The sequence below is a fragment of the Vidua macroura genome, chromosome 7, assembly GCF_024509145.1.
Source record: "Vidua macroura isolate BioBank_ID:100142 chromosome 7, ASM2450914v1, whole genome shotgun sequence".
NCBI classification, from domain to species: domain Eukaryota; kingdom Metazoa; phylum Chordata; class Aves; order Passeriformes; family Viduidae; genus Vidua; species Vidua macroura.
In genome coordinates this window covers 12,608,128-12,623,246 of record NC_071577.1, presented here as the reverse complement: position 1 = coordinate 12,623,246, position 15,119 = coordinate 12,608,128, and positions in this window count along the sequence as shown.

The following is a 15,119-nucleotide window of genomic DNA, read 5'->3' as shown; positions in this document are numbered from 1 at the left end:
CAGACTTCTGGTTATGGACAGCAAAAACCAAGGAGTTTGAATGACTTTGGATCACTACTGTTCAAATTCCTTTAATGATAATTAAAGGAATGCAGAAAAACAGGCTAAGTGAACAAAACATCTGTTTTGCTACTTGTGTATAAAATGGGAGACATGCCATGGCTTGGCAACTGAGCAGTTAACCTAGTCACAGAATTAGTGTGATATTTGATAAATACAAGTAATGAGCATAAAATCTGCATGTCCAGACAATCCCTCAACTTCCTTAATTAGTTTTTCTTTTAAAGGACAGCTTTCCAGTTGTCCTCTAACCCCCTTTCTGGATTTACATAGAGCTCCTAGCTTTATCAGTGAATTACAAAAGAAGTTCTATGGACAGAAGTTTCACTTAAGAGCTGGTCATCCTGAACAGGCTCATCCAGTATGCGGAAAGAGGTGGAGGCACCTATAAGAAAAAAAAAAAGGTATGTGATTTTTTTATTTTAATCTATTTTTAAAAATTAATTACAATTATGCATTTGGATAGGGGCAGTAAAATAGGAGAATATAAGCCATACTTCTTTGGGTTCTTCCTAGTTTAGATTATTATATTTTACCACTTAATGTGGGTTCTGATTTCATCAGGTTTTTTCATTTGTCCTTATTAATGGAAAAAAGGATGTATTGGTTGTATATACCTACATTTCCTTACAGCCTAAACTTCTCTATCAAAGGATGCCATGGCCCTTTACAGCTTGAGCTGATGGAGCTAAAATTAGCCAAGGCTAGCAGTTATCCTTAAGGTATGGTAATCTTAAAAGTTTGGGAGAATTTTTTTTTTTTTTTGTCCAAGCTTCTTTCTGAGAGCAGCTGAAATAAGGATCTAAAGTTTCCTCAATTTTATGTTTGCTTTTAGTTGCATTTTATTGCTTACACTTCTGTGTCTTCTGATCTAATTCCACACATATACACCTCCTTCACTGCCACTGTTCTGATTCAGTTGTACCCGTTTTGCTTGTACCTCATTTATCCATGGACCTCTCTAACTTGCATCTCTCACCTTATTTGCTGCCCTGAAAGCTGCACTCTTACCCCTGTGTCAGATTTCCTTTCACCTTGCATGTCTTGGCACAGTAGCAGTGGTGGCAGTGAGAGCACTGAAGAGAAATCCTCTTGCCCTCCTGGTTGCCCTTGCAACTGTAGCAGTTCCTGGATGTGTGGAGAATCACTCACTGCTGGAGAAGTCTCACTCTGATTCTGCTCCTCATGCTGGGCCAGGTCCAGGGGATCTGGAAGAACATAGCTGCCAAATTTTAATTGTTTTGGAAGATACTAGGGAGTACAGTGTGCAAATATAGTCTGGTCTTTCTTGTGTGGCCTGAGCTACAGGGGCTCTTCCTCTGCCAAGCAAAGTGGAGATGGAGCCTGTTCAGTGGCTTTTTACATTCAGCTTCTTGATCTTATAATGAAGTCATTTTAGGAGTCAGATTGAATTTGTCATGGTGTTCTGTCCAGACAAGGAAATGGAATGCCAGGTTACTGGCATACATGAAGTGCTGCGTTTTTTGTGATGGTCTTTTCTGTGTACCTCCAGAGGGAACACTGCAAAGCTTATTTCCAAGCACCAGCAGAACTTTCAGCCTGAGCTGCTGCTTAAGGCAGAGTTAACAAGTTCAGATTCATAAATAAAGGTTTGCAAGTAACCCTGAAAGTATTTTGCAGGTTGTTGTTACAGACATAAGGTCAAGTTTAATTCACCTTTTTTCAGAGATCCTGAGATGGCTTAAGGAATGGCTGTTGCTTGTCCAAGAACAGAATTTTGATGCCCAGAATAAAGTTTTAAGATTTTTTGACAGAATTTCAAATAATTATGCAGCCAAGTATGGATGTGATCATTTTAAAGTAAAATTGCATGTAAGAGTCCTCAGGTTTTAGCCAGACTCCCAACATTTTGTTGTTGTCAATGAAGTAATTCCTCTCTGAAAAATGGTTGATTGCGAAGTAGCTTCTGACATGTTACAAAAGAGCTGGGAGCTTGGTACAGTTGTGATAAAGAGAATGATCATAACAATAAATGCTAGGAATCATTAGGAATGTTTGTTATCAACTATGGCATACATTCTGTTTACTGGTTTCACTGACAAACTAAACCAGAGGGTTTTCCTTATCAATTTTACAGCCGTGTGATACCCAGAGATTACATGGCACAAGTTTCTATTCTGTTAGTTTTTACAAGTTTGTCACTTAATACCACTTCAACCTTTTGGTGCAATGACTGTTGTGAAATCAAGTTTCAGCCAGTGTTGCATCAGACTGATAATTCTAAATATTTTTCTCCAAGCTAAGGAACATAGTTTCCCTCAGTGTAAGCTGCTGTAATGAATACCCTCATTACTAATAGACTGGGGTGGGATGGGAAAGAGCCTTCAAATTTTGGTTCTTCACTGACTGTGGGAAGTGTTGATGTGCAAGTAGAGTGATTGCCTGTTACTTAATGTACATCTGTGAACCAACTGCAAAATCTCACTCTTTGTTAGTTTAATAAAAATGGAAGAGGTAAATGTGAGAGTCTCTGATCCAAAGTATACATGTGTACATCAGTGTGATGCCGTATGCTGTCTTGAATCTCACCAGTAGTAGTGGAAAGATTTCTGCTCCCCCTGGCCTCCAGTGGTTCTTCTGACCTGTGTGGATTGAAGTGCAGCCCTCCCTGCACTCCCCTCCCAGCTGTACCCCTGGAAATCATGGTAGGGCTGGTAAAGGCTGCCAGCAGCCTGGTTAAGGGATCCAGCACACCACTGGGTAAGGAGTGCTGCTTCTTCACTCCTAACATGAGCCCCAGGCCAAATGCTCTGGAAGTTATGAATAAGCTGTTCTATTTGCAGGCTAAACAGCAGCAAATTTTTTATGAATTCTAAATAAATGAGGAGGGACTGAATTAATGGACCTGATCTGTTTATCCCAAAATTGTATCAGATTGATCTCAAAGCAATTACTGTGACTTACTTAGTGTGACTGTCAATTACTAGTGATCATAATTAAGAGTTTTGGGTTTTATGAAAGCTTGCTTTCTTGATGGAAAGATATCTTGTTTGCTTGCTTATTTGTCTTAAAAATCATCTCCAGAGTCTATACACATTTGTTTCTTCACTGGAAAAATCTGTTCCTTTCAGAGGTAGGAGACATTTTGGTCACCTTGATAGACAAATGTTTTTTTGTTTTATTAGCAACCATCTTTTACACTGAGCTGGCCAATAAAATTCTTCAATATGCTGTACAAGTCATTTCCCTTGTGCCCCATTTCCTCTGAGGGCTTGTGTTACTTGCTGAAGAATGTCATCTTTCACTGGTCCTGCTGCTCTGAAGCAGTGGTTTCTGTTAAAACCATCCCTGATCCAAGCCTGGGAATAGGCTCGCCCTTTGCTGGTGGTTCCTGGCTGTTGATTGAGACCAGATGTGACAGCTGTTCACCACTGTAGGGTGACAAGGTCTGAGGTGACTTATTTCTAGACTTTTCTGAGGTAACTTTAGACCTTCAATCCCTGCCTGTCATCTAAAACAGTAGAACAGAACTGTGTTCAAATAGTGATTTTGCTTTGAAAGCCATACATTTTTGTCTCTGTTGAACTCTTAAGTCTCCAAGGATCTGCAGGTCTTGAGCCCAGCTGATAAAAGGAATACAACTGGCCATTTATTATTTTAGCTCATAAAAGAGGATATTGTATATCAACTTTTTCCCATTCCAAGGCACTAACAACAGAATGAAGGTTAAAGGCGTCTGATATTCACAATTAAAGAATAGAGCCTTTGTTTTTAGCACAGTATGCAGCTGAGACAGAAGGAATATGGCAGGAAATGAAAACCAGGTGGCTTGAGTTTCAGTTTTTAAGACCAAAGAAATGACCTTCAGAAAAAGCTGTTTCCTCACTCAATAAAAGTAAGTTATATATATACAAAATCATTTAATTATTCTTTACATTAGTTTGCAGATGTTTCTGTACATGTATCTTGTATTTCTGCAATTAGGACAATGATGTGTAGATTAGACTTAAAAACCTTGCCGAGATAGAGCTGGAGCTTTCTGTAGCTTTAGGCTCTAAGTTCATTTTCGAATGACAAGACAAGATTGGAATGTACATAATATTCAGTGAGTGAATTTTTTACTTATTTCAATATATATTAAACATTCATCTGCATACAAATGTTAATGTTTATATTGCTGTAATACCATTACCAGTTTCAGGATACTCATAGAGTGGTTTGGGTTGGAAGGGACTTTAAAGATCATCTAGTCCCCCTGCCATGGGAAGGGACATCTTCCGCTAGGCCAGATTCCTCAGAGCTCCATCCAACCTTGAACACTTCCAGGGGTTGGGGCATCCAGAACTTCTCTGGGAAACATGTTCCAGTGCCTCACCACCTTCATAGGTGTCCTCTTTCAGTTAAAAGCTATTCCCCCTTGTCCTATCACTCCATGTCCTTGTAAAAAGTCCTTCCGCAGCTAAAAATCCCTCTCCAGATTGTGTCAGTACCTTAACAAAGATCACAAACACCTGATATTTTTAAAAGAAGCAAAATCAAAGGCATAATTGTTTCTTATTCCCTCCTGTTTTTATATTTATTGTGGAAAATGTAACCATGGTAACTTAAACTTAGTGTAAGGCATCCACAAAGTGCAATGACAAGTCATCATTTAATACAAGTGCAGTTTTTTTCAGGTACAGGCCTCATTTAAAGCTTAGATAATTGGAGCCAGCACACTTTGTAGATCAGCTTGGGTTTTTTTCCTCTTGAAAATGGTGAATATGACTTCCTCGTGAGAAGCTGTAGGATTGTTTTGCTACCCATGCAGCAGCAAAGTTGTGATTGCCATTAGAGCTCCAAACTCCAGTGCAGCTGGAGTCTCCTGCAGGAGGAGGCTGGATCACACTGCCTTTGCTGTTTGCCTGGGTGATGCTGGAGCAGTGCTTTGGAACACAGGTGTAAAGCTACTTCTCCAGTTGCTAGGTCCACAGCACCAGTCCCTTTGTCACCTGCTTTTCTGTGGCAAGAGAGTCATTCATATGTGACTCATGGAGGACTTAGGTGATTACTGAGAAGCTTCTCTTGCAACTTTTTCCTTCTAGAAAGTGGGCTTCCTGCTTAGTATCTAAACTAAGGCTAGAGGTGCCTGCTGATGTGGGTAATTCTGTCTGTGTGAACTAACACATTGTTAAACACCTCCTGTAATTTGTTGGTGCTAAGGTAAAGTATACTTTTTTCAACTAGTTGATGCCAAGCCTGGTTATCTTAATCAGGTAGTGTGTTTCCAAAAAGTGTTTTTCTTGCCTGAGGTTATTCTGTGTTTCAGGATGATGTTTGAAATTCTCTGCCACCTCTACACAGAGTATTATGGGCCTGGGACAGCAATGGGTCAAGATTCATTCAAGAAACTCAGCCTTACTTCTCCAATCTTTTCGCTGACTCTGGTATTCTACTGAAGAAGCAAGTGGGCTTCTTGATTTGCTAAGCAAGTCTATCTTAGTCCAAGGTGCTTCCCTGGTAGTCATTACCACCCTATGTTTTTTTGATTTTGTTGTGTGTAAGATGTTGGTGAGACACTTCTGCAGGGTTTACAGAAACAGAGATGTTTTATTACCAAATGCTGTCATGCATAGCATCTGCTTACTATTTCTAGAAGTAACAGTTAGTAAATGCATAAGCATTCATGTGGCTTATATATATTAAGATCTCTCTGAGTCACTGTCTGAAGATGGGAGAATTCCTTCCCAGATATTCTGTCTTCCTGTGTTAAGATACATTTACATGCCCATGTGCAAGTGAAAAACCACATCTGTGCTCCTGGGTGAAGGTTGCTTTTTCTCTTCTGGCCAGTTACAGTTTCTTTCTATACTTCTCTGTGTTGAGGCAGCTCTTGGGCATTTCAGGCACTGGAGACAGGCCTGCAGTACAAACTTCTTGGAGTTACTATGTTTTCATACTTTGATTATTCTGTTGGTGTTAGAAAAGCAAGTCTGCAGTTCATGACAGCCTGTCAGCTGCCAGCTCTGCTTCCTTCATGCTGGTGTAATGCCATGTACCACAGTCATTTTTTATTTAGTATAGGATATGCAATGATTAAAAAATAAAGGCAAAACCAAACCAAAGCACAAAGTCCAACCACCACCACATTTACATTTTAGTGTGTATCACTAATTGCTTGCATTGCATTTGTTTTCATTGGTTTATTTTTAATCACTTTCCAAGCATGGCCTATGAAGAATTCTCCATTGTCAGAGGCCTCCAGTCTGGGTCCTTGCTGTCACTGCAGGATGCCTGTGTGATACAGATACTGCCATCTGGGAGATGTTTTGAGACTTCCTGTGCAGTTCAGGTATCGGAGAACTTCTCACACATCTGTTAAAGGTTTTGCCTCTGTTCTTGCCTCCTTTCAGGTTTTTGATGCTGCCCTGTTACCTGTGTCTGGAGTTTTGCTGCTGGGGATTATAGTTTTTCCTCCCATAGGAAGTAACGTGCCTCTGATTGTAATACTTCTGTTACCATTACAACTCATTTCTGTATACACAAGCAATCCTTTTATTTATTCTCCCCTGTTTCAGTAAAGTGAGCTCTTCCCATTGTAAAAGTAGTAATCCTCAATCCTGCTCAGTTCCTCTCTTAACACCCCAGCTGATGAGCAATTGCTTTTAACTTTTAAGCATTTTAATCTGTTGAATTTTTATATTGTTCTACTCGTACAGTTTTTTTCTTTAATGGGATAATTTTCTTGTTATAGCCCATCCATTTTATATGGCTTAAACCAAAATAAAACTCCAGCTATCTTAACCAAGTACCAGCTACCACTATGTTTAGCTCAAGTGCTTTCTTTTTTAACCCTGAATATACTTCTTGAGGATGGAGATTTAAGGTCTTGGCCCAGTGTTATGTAGAACAAGGGTCTTAACAAGCAAATAGTTTTGTTTCGCTCTTTTAATTTAGAGATAAAATGTGGAACTGTCTTGTAAACCTTGTGTATTGTCAAAAGTTTGACTTATGTGCTTAAAATCAAGCACGTGTGGGTGTAAAGAAGGAACAGTGCATAGAGATTAAAGCACAGTAGTGGATACTGGGACTTCCTTCTCTGCCAGAGTATTTGCTGAGTCTTCATTGCAGAAATTGTCACAGTACCAGTTCTGGGAAACCATCTTGAGGGGAGTCGGGGGGGGTCTTTCAGTAAATCAGAGGACATTGTTACCTTGTTCTGAGGGGAAAAATTTACTTACCATGTGAATGATTAATTTTATTTGCTGTTTTCTCGTATGTTGTGTACACATTGGATACAGTACTTTGGGTGGTTTTCTATTTCTTTCTATGATACATCATTGAAAGTTGACCCTTTAGCCCCAGTTTCTACTTGGATGTTTCTGTGGAAAGAAGGCATTTTTTTCCCTCTGGAAACAATAGACTTAGAGCTGGTTTTAGGATCTGCAGGAATGAGTTTCAGGATGTGACCTCTGAGGAGACCAGGAGATCTGCAAGCCATGACTGAGCTGGTAAATCCCCTGTAAACCTTGAGAGAGTCACTTGAGGCCACGCTGCTCCCTGGGCTCGAGCACCTGGGCTGTACACAGTCGGGAAGGCTGTGCCAGCCATGCTTGCAATCCCTTCCTTTCTAGAGATATTGATGCAGATTAATCTGTATTATTGTTTTTCAAATTCAAGAACACTAAGAAATACTGCAGTTCAGTAGCTGTTGAAAATTTAACCTCTTATTTGCATCTGGGGAAGATTACTGCAAGGCATGTTTAGGGTGTGAATCCTTCCCAGCAGCCTCCCTGTAGAAGGCCTTCTGAGAACCCTGCTGGTGCTATTCACTATGACAGAGCAATGCTTTCTGTCCTTCAGGAGGCAGGTTCCCTTTCCTTTCCAGGGCTTGGCTGTGTCTCATTGCTGAGATAAGAATGCTTCTTAGTGTTTCTTTTTTCATAGCAGCTAAACTGAGTTGCTGGAGTGAGCTGAGGCCATCTGTCCTGATGCTGGAAAGGAAGAGTACAGCCTGCTGTCAGCTATCTTAAGCTCCTGGCAAATCAGGGGTGTGACGTGGGGGACTTAGGAAGGAGTTTCTCGCTGAATTGCAGACCATGGTGATTAAACCAGTCTGCCCTACTTGGCATACTGATTCAAGATGTTGCTGTTTAGTGGGGAGCATCCCAGTAATATAGACATGGCTTTTCCTGCCTCTCTGACTGGGTTCTCCTCCCCTCTTCCACGTGAGTGGGTTTGAGTCCATAACATACTGTTTGGAAAATTAGTTTCCTGCATAGTCAACAGAAAAAGTCATGGAATCACTAAAATACGCTACTGAAACATGTTTCCTGTGCTAAAGGAACTGCAAAACTTGCCAGGAAGTGCTGTGTGATAGCAGTATGATTTGTAACATTATTTATTGTAAGTAGTCTCTAATTCTGCCATGGCTGGACAGCAGAGTTAAGATGTTAATGCATTATTAAATCATTAGTACTAGTATACAAGCATAAATTTGTTCTTAATGTGAAATATAAATCAAAAAAACTATATCCTGATACACTCACATAGTTTTGCTTTGAGAAAGAACAGAATGAACTCTCACCTTGCCATTCCCCAGACACATAGGTTTGACATTTTTGAACTCCAAAATTCATCTCCCAGATCTGAACACTGGCTGCTTTATGGCACTGTTTTTCTACCAGCAAGGTGCTTTTTCATTCTCACTGTGCTCTGGGATTTAGGGAATTAGAGGGGAGTAAGGCAGCTGTACCATAAGCTTAGAAGCTCACTTCTGACCTGCTTTATTCTTGTAACTGTATCTGTGGCTGTGTCTGGAGATGTTAATAATGACATTATCTGGAGCACAGCCATTGATCAACCTTCTGATCTTGCAAGAGGATCAAGGAAGACATCTGCACTCATGCAGAATTTTACAAACATGCTTCAGGCTTTGTGCAAGTGCAGGGCCCATCTGTAAGGGCTGCATCTATAGATTTTTATCTGGGGACCAGGCATGCGTGCTGAGCATTATTTATTCCATCCATTGCTAAGTCAAAATACTGTGCAAAACACATGTATAAGAATACACAATGCCAGAAGAACTTTAACAATTGTACTATGCATACATAAAGAGCAATTCACTTTTTTTTTTTAAGAAAGACAGAGCAGATACTCACTGTGTGAATTCTAAAAGTCTTCTACGGTGAGAGACAAATCCATTTAAAAGGAGATTGAATAGACTGCAACAGTGGTACTCAATCTTGGAGTCATGACTTACCTCTCTCATACCTTATTCCAATTTAAATAAATAGAGGTTGGAATCCTCATTTCTTAGAGGCAAGGTAGGGTTTAGTTGGAAATGCTTCATATTTTAGTCTGTTGGATCTTTCTTTTATTGAAGACTCTCAGCAGTTCTTACCCACAGAGGCAGGGATTTCATAAAGAACGTGCAAGATGAACTGATGTTGATGTTTGTAAGCCAGAGCAAGATTATGTGCTATCCAAAAATCCATTAGAAATAAAACAGATCAACCACAGGATATTCCTATTTCTCCAAGGACTCCACCAGTGGCAGCACATGCTGGGCTCTTCCCCAGGATGTATTGTGCAGGCAGCATGGCCATCATGCAGGTCATTAGAATGTCACCAATGTTAAGGATGAATTCATGCCTCTCTACCATTTCTCTCCAGTTGCTGTAAGGCTTTAAGAGACACTCATGAGCTAAAGAATTTTTTTTTTTTTCTCTCACAGGAAAACAATAAGCCCCTGTCAAAACAATCATTTGTTTATTCTGATGAATGTATGTGATTATTAAAAACAGAACAACCTCTTGGAGAAATGGAGCTTCCATCAAAACCTTACAAAATTCTTCCATTACCTTGTTTGGAAATGAAGAGGAGTTGGGGTAGAGAATTCTTTGTTTTCTTTTTCTTTGGAAACATCCTTATTTGGCATCTGTAAAGCATTTACATTCTCTAGTTCTGGATCAAAGTCCTTTCATGGCTCATGTTACTTATTTCCTTCTTTAACTTGAAGCACAGAAAGAAAAATGGATTTTTTCCTCCCTCAGGCTTACAGTATAAACCATTGTGAAAAGTCAAATCCTAGCTTTTAGCAAGGAAGTAGTGAGCATAAGGAATAAAACATCTCAAAATCTATAATCTGAAGAACCATCATCACCCACTTCAGAATGGGTGATGCAAGTCCCTATAGCAGCTACAAAGCGTTTAAGGTAAAATTTAGTAAAACTAAACTAATTTAACTGTGCTGCTGGATTTCTTTCATTCCTCATGTTCCAAAGGTTTGTGCTTTTCAGGGGAAGACCTTTGTCCTCCTCAGCCTGTGTAGCAGCTAATACAGTTGGCCAAGTATTGGGGTACAAACTGCAGTTGGACCAGGAACTAGAAAGATTACAAGAAAAACCCTATTTTCTTCGTTTGATGAATAGCAGGATGAAATTTGGAGTTGGCAGAAGTATTTTCTGATAGAAGAACAAGAAACCCGTGTGTATCAGCTATGGCACTTTATCTTGTGTTAAACTTGCAGGAGAGTGTAGATAGTTTTGTTTCTGAATGCAAAACAAACTCTTTCCAAGTCTGCCCCTCCCATTGGTTCTATGCCCCAAAGAGCTTGGTGTTTCTGCTTATTTTCAGAGCTGTGCTGGCTGTTTGCTGGCTTTCTGCCTTCTGTACACACATGGAGCTGAGCCCCATCACCCTCTTCAGCTTGCAGACAAGCTTCTAGGCTGTGGCCTGTGACCTTGAATATTAGTTTCCTCCTGTTTCCAAGTATTGCTACAGAAGTGTATGTAATGGTTGGGTTTGATTTATCTTCTAGGAAGAATTTGGATGTATATCAGTTTTAGCATGGCTTGGAAGGATGCAATTAGCTTGAGGCAAGCCAGTATAATAGTATATGTATCCTTTGTTCTCCTGAAAACAAATCATAAATTCTCATCTATATTTTAGTGTGTTGAGATATTTAAATTGGTTTCTTTCACAGACCTTCATTCTGCAAGGTTCTAGTCTAGTCCTTGGTGTAAGGGAAAGTACTGTAGTGCAAAGCATATCTAACTATAAAGCAATGTGGACTACAGGCTGTTGGGCTGATTTGTTTCCATTAGCTTGCATCCAGCAGATCTGAACTTATTCCAGAGTTCCAGCATTCCTCCAAAAATAATGTTACTGATACCCTCTGTCACACTGTTCTCCCTACAGAGCTCTGAGCCACATAATTTCTCTAATGCAAGGGAAAAAGCCCCTCCCTTTGGATTATGAGCTAAACCCTACCTTCAGAGAGAAACACAAACTATCACAAACAGTGCTGCTCCCTCCGTGGTAGCAACTGCATATTGGTCACTGCATTGTTCCACACCCCTTGTAATTAAATGCAACTTCAGGTATTGCTTTTCATTCTTTGTGTGACGTGAAAAATTAAATCTTTTGCTTGCTTTTGGGCCCTGTGAAAAATGTAGTTGAGTTTGGGATTTGCTATCAGAACATTCTCAAATCTTACCCGGGTCTTAAGAACTGGTGTTGGACTCCTGCTCAGGCACAGGCCCTTTCTTCCTCTCTGCACATTGAGAAAGGATGAATATGGATTCCATATTTTGCTTGTGCAGTGTTCTTCACTCTCAAGACTGCAACCTTGGATAACTGACCAAGTGGTTTCTTTCCAAAATTAATCTGTTTAAGCTGATGGATTTCAACACTGCTAGCCTGCATCCATTGGCTGTATCCCACTGGCTACCCTAATACTAGACAGAAATTAAGATTATGCAGGTACTGTGAAGTGAAAAGACCAGGGATATGAAATCTTCCTATATTAAAAAAAAATATGGCTTCCTGATGCAACTGAGATTAAAAATTGATATTTTATATTAGTGTGACAGTTCAATAACTTTAATCTTGAAGATGCAAGTGAAAAAGAGATTTCAGAACTAGGGGTTATAAGTAACTAATTGCTATAGTTTCTGTAGTAAAGTGGTGTATAAAGAGAGGTTGGTGTAGTGTCCATTTGAACTCTAAATTATATATTTTTAGGGAGTGTGACTAATTAGATGAATACAACTTAGACAATTACCTGATGTTTCACTCAGAGGGGTACAGGGGATGTTTCAATGTAACAGGAATCCTACCCCCTGGAGACTGCTGAATTCTTTAAAGGTCAGGCATACTTCAAAATGTAAGTCAGTGAAAAATTTCTCTTCATGTTTCCCCTAAAATATTATTGACATAGAAAACTTAAGATATTTTATATACACATAAATGAAGTAGGGCTGAGAACAGAAAATTTGAATACTGAACTTCCCCCTTGTTAATCTGGTTTTGCTCATCCTTCTTTTCCCCAATTTCTTTTTCCTCTTTTTTTTTTTTCCCTTAGTACTTCAGTATCAGTTGGTATAGAGTGTCTGTTGTGGTGGAGTCTAGACTCCACAGCCAAGCCTGCAGCTCTATAGTGTGGTGAAGCATCTAATTTGTTGGGGTTTTTTGTTGGTCTTGTTTTTTTACATTTTTGGGGTTTTTTTCTGTTGGAAAGTTAAAGCAGAATCAGATGGCTTGGTGTTTTCCAGGGAAGAAGAACAGGAGATAAAAGTAAAAACCCCAAACAGCAAAGTAACACAAATCTCTCTGGCCCTTTTTATGTGATACAAGGCAGTAGACTTACCTATTTTCTAGATTGAGCACTGGCTTATGTGACAAATTGCTGGAAATTTTGTTGGAGCCTCTTGTCAGGAATGGTAAAGATGGGTATGTATTTTCACAGGCAGGCCACTAACATGTTGCTTTAAGAACTGAAGTGAGGCTAATGCTTTCTACTGTCAGTGAAATCTTTCTCTTTTGCAGACATGCATTTCTAGACTGCCATAACCAGAAAGGAGTTGACCCTGTTTAGCCTGTCTAGTTGTCATCTGCCTTAATTCCTCCCCTGTTTTCAATACCTAGTGCTAATTACATGGACATCAGCAAGAGAGGTGCTAGCTCAGACCAACTGTGAGAACACCTTAATATATGAGGGAGTGTTTATTCCTTTTTGATTAACATAGCAGAAGGCTGTAATAATCATAATTCCAGCTTTAAATTCACAGCTTCTTATTGTATCATATGTCTAAGCCTTGCTGTGCATTTACTACATGGCTGCAGAAGTATAATCAAGAAGTATTTGAAATGAGAGGAGGCCTGTGTCTGGACAAGTGGAGGTGCTTCTAAGGTCTCCTCTTTGCCCCTCTCTGCGCTTATCAGTGGATTGATTCACTTTGTTTCACATCACACTGTCCCCACCTCACCCCCGGTCCCATGTAAATATTAAACAAGTAGGTCTAGGAGGAAAATAACTTAATGGGATAAAAAGTATCATCCTTGGGAAAAAATAATAGAATAAATTGCACCTTGTGGAAAAAGAATCATACTAAAACAGAAGGAAGAAGACTTGGAGAGGGCAGTGACAGGCAGCTTGAAACGTCTGAGATGACCACTCCCTTTCCACCTTGCAGTCACCCTGTGTGCTGGAGCAGTGCAGGAGGGAAGATGGCAACAGCAATAATTAGTTACTGCCTCTGGTGTTCTGCTTGCCAGTCTCCTGCTGTGGCCAGTCTGCCCTTCCATTTCAAATTCACACAGCTCTGTATGTTTGTGCTTGTTTCCCCCACAGCAGACACTCCTAATGATGCTTATACATCACTCTAATCTGACTCCCACTGATATGTAAAGGGGAAGAATGGGCAGCAAGATGTTCACATGCTGCTGTTAGAGGATAGGCAACAGGTAGGGACCAGAGGCATGCCAGGTATCTGGCACTATTAGAGATAACAAATATGTCTTCTGGTATCTGTCCTTCATCTGTGCTCAGCAGTGACAAACAAACACTGCTGAGGAATATGCTGACTGTGTGTACTTAGTTTCCTTCATGAGGCAGGAGCCAAACATGTGTCTAGAAACAATTGCACCCTCCATCTGTGAGTGATCATCATGCTTAAATACAACAGCAGACCTGAACTTTGGAGTGAAAAACAGAGCAGAACTCTTCCCCTGCCTCTGCTCAACAGTGCAGGCAGAGCAGGAGCAGGGAAGAGGGTAGCAGTGCAGACTTTTAGCTGCCTTAAAGTGACCACATCCTGTTAGGCTGCAGAAACATCAGACTAATGCAGAGATCTGTCTGTTTGAGATGCAGGAGGGTTTGTAGGGATTCAGCAGATAATTTGCAGACATGTTTGTATTGCTGCAGGAAGAACAGGGTGCAGGGAGAACTCCTGAACTTGCTCTTTTGTGTAGGCTCTTCACCCATTTCCCACCCATATCCCACCTTACTACAGCATGTATATACAGTAAAATGGATTTATTTCAACGAGATTGCTTTCTTCCCTGATAGCACATGGGAAGTGCGTAACTCTTAACACTGAGTCTGTGGTGGCAGAGTAATGCTCAGGGCAGTGGCCAGTGGCCTTTACCTGAAATCCTTCTCCAGCTGATGCCTTGAGACTTAAAGCATCATAGCCTTGTCAGAGGGTGTTCCTCACATAGCAGGAGAATTTCCTTCTACAGGCAGCAAGCCAAGCAGCATGAGGAACAAGCACCATGCAGGAACGCTGTGGCATGAGAGAGAATTAATGGGGAGTCTCTCAAGTCCTAAGCCAATATCCAAACGAAGACTTGCACTATTACCCCATCTGAAAATGACATGTGAGATCTTAACCAAAGGCTGATCGTTGATGATGATGATGAAGTTCTGTTGAAGTCACATGCCTAGATCAAAGTGTGCCTGGGAGTTTCATTGAGCTCAAGTGGGTATAAGAATGCTAAGAGGCTTTCCTGACACAAAATCTAAGTGAGGAAGTGTCTCATATGTGTGTGACTGCTGATAGCAAATGGCTAAACAATCCAGTTTAGATGGAACTGGAGGAACTTTGGTTTTTCTGGGGACAAAATGAAAAGGTGAAAAAATAAAAAGGCAGACATCTATGATACTGGGCCCATACATTACCGAATATAATTGTGTTGTGGACAGAAGATCAAGAAATCTAAGTGTGGGCAACTGCAGCATATTTGGGGCAGTTCTGTTCTTCCTTTCTGTTGGACAGAAATTGCTTTAGTGCTAAAGTTCAAACTTCCATGTTCCTATTTTGCTTTTTGAAATA